This window comes from Poecilia formosa, unplaced genomic scaffold, assembly GCF_000485575.1.
Source record: "Poecilia formosa unplaced genomic scaffold, Poecilia_formosa-5.1.2 Scaffold132, whole genome shotgun sequence".
Lineage (NCBI taxonomy): Eukaryota > Metazoa > Chordata > Actinopteri > Cyprinodontiformes > Poeciliidae > Poecilia > Poecilia formosa.
In genome coordinates, this window is record NW_006800071.1 from 1288801 (window position 1) to 1291248 (window position 2448).

Below are 2448 nucleotides of genomic sequence, written 5' to 3' on the forward strand. Positions count from 1 at the left end.
GAAAGTTAATTGGCAGGACATTTTATTTACAGACATCACAGTGAAGAGGACTGTTTAAATCGAAGTATCATTTTCTCTTTTTTTCTATTTTGTGTTGTTCTGTTCCATAAAACCCAAAACCTAACGTGAAAAACTAAACGGCATGTGACCTCGTTTTCAAGGAACTGCATACCATCTGTACATGCTTGTTGCTGGATGATTTCTGGCTTCCAAAGTAAAATCAAATATCACAGAGAGAGCAACAGTGAAAGCATGAAGCCATTAACATAAAAATGCCCATTTCAGTTTTTGCTTTGCAGCCCATTCCAGTGGCTGTGAACAGTAAATCGCAGCGAGAAGACGCCGATTGAAGCATTAGCCCTGGGAATAGTTAACTGACAGGCGAATTGGGTAATATAACTGACAGATGAGATCTGGAGCCTGCTCAAGTTTTTAATAGGATGTCTGTTGTCAAATGACATGATCAGAAGTAATCCTTTGCCACTATGCAGAATTATGTCTTATGTCTCAGAGTTTAACTTAGCGAGTTCAGCACAACGTCATCTTCAAGATTCATTTGTGTTTTAGATTTATGTGTTTTTTCCCCAATTTTGTGCCTTTTCTATTGAACTGTAAGATTTAGTTTAATATCATTCTGAATTTTTAAATGCTGCATAATCTGTAGATTTATGAATTAATCTCACGTTTATTCAGTTTTTTCAGCAACAGTGATTTTAGGCTCATTCAAGCCTCCGCTGATTGACTGTGAAGATACGCAAAAAAGAAGTTATGATAAACACATTAAATGTAGAAATTAAACAACTGGCCACTCTGGCCTCTGGTTCTGTCACTGTGAAAAGGTTGGTGCTGATTGTTTTGTCTACAGTCACAACAGTGTGATGCTGCAGGCGGCTGCAGTGTTTCATTGGTTTGCAGGGACACCTATTGGCCAAACGTGACAACTACACTACATGAAGCAGATGCACACAAGATAGAAATGTCCTCCCTCCCCAATCAAGAGTGCACTGCTTTTAATTTGTGTGGTTCATTAACGTTGAACAACAAACAAGATTCATCATACATTAATGATAACAATTAAAGCGTGTGGGATGCTATACTGCCTCGCTTTGAAAAAAAGAAAAGTTTCCCTACTTTTAATACAGAATGAAGTCACATATTAAACAGTCATGCACTGCTTCCTTAGGACATACTAATGAATCATGTATAAAAGATAATCATTATTGGTTTATAAATGCAGCCGTCTTACAAGCTGCAAGCACACGTTTCTGTCCCAGGATATGCAACAGCGAGTAATATTTTAATTAAGACTAGAAACATCCCTGAAATTGTACAATTCCAGACAGCAGATTAGAAAAATAGCACTTAATTTCACATACAAAAAAAAGTTTAACTGATTGTCTTTTGAAAGGCTGAATTTCATCCTTTTGACCTCTTGTCCCTCATTCCTTACATTCAACCTGCTGGTCAGTTGTTTCTGTTCAAAAGTGGAGAGGAAAATTAAATGGATTTAAATCAATTTCTAACAAGATTCTTTGAAATGTGGACATTAATTAATGAATATAAATAGTTTGTGAACATATTTTATTAGCACAATAATCCCTGTGACATCTACTTTATGAATTAAAATGTATTCTGGTCAGTATCACTGTTGATTATTTAGAAAATAGCATTATAGATCAAAAATAATCATTGAAAATATTTTATTACTTATGGAAATTAAAATGTACAATTTGAAAGCATTTAGTTTGAGAACATTTTTAATTTTACCCAAAAATTCAAATCAAGGAATAAATAACACAAAGTATCTCTACTTAAAATATATTTTACTGTGTGAAAGTGACCTAAAAATGTTGTAATGTTTATTTTGATGTATTCAGATTTTTCACCACAGTGAAAATGAACAAATTAAATGTTTAAAAAATAACAGAAATAAATCTACAAAGTCAGAGAAATCATCGACATACTTCAGGTTTGTTTTAAAACTATTAAACTATGCATCGACTAGTATTTTGTCATTGTTGTTATATTGCCAGAAATTAATAGTAAATCTATTTGAAGGTATTTAAGATATATTATAATAGATTTATTTTTCAGTATGTAGTTGGCATTTTAGTTTTGTTCTTCAGCAAAAGACATAAAAAATAACAAACAGGCATAAAATCACATATGTATTTAGTAGGAACCAAAATTAGCTCTAATGGTGTGTGCACAAATAATTCATTTGAATTATTTTTTAAGCACAAAAAGCATCCAGACAGAATATACATAAATATATAAGTTTTAAAATAAATAAATCAGGGGTCTTACAGTTAGTTATTTGCCTATAAGCTAAGCAAAAACATAACATGTGGAGTGTATATTTGTTCTAATATTCAAATGTACTGACATATTATATGCTCGTTTCTGCTGCACGCAACAGGTGTCATTTGCAGCCGCTAAGTCCTAGTT

General features: G+C 32.7%; 1 long non-coding RNA gene across 1 annotated transcript in view; it reads left to right on the forward strand.

The window, feature by feature from the left end:
* Positions 1–965: 965 nt before the first annotated feature.
* LOC107837305 (uncharacterized) overlaps positions 966–2448 on the forward strand; it is a 23437-nt gene continuing 21954 nt past the window's right edge. The window contains exon 1 of the long non-coding RNA XR_001663321.1: positions 966–978. This is a non-coding gene — a long non-coding RNA (uncharacterized LOC107837305). The remainder of the gene's footprint in view (positions 979–2448) is intronic.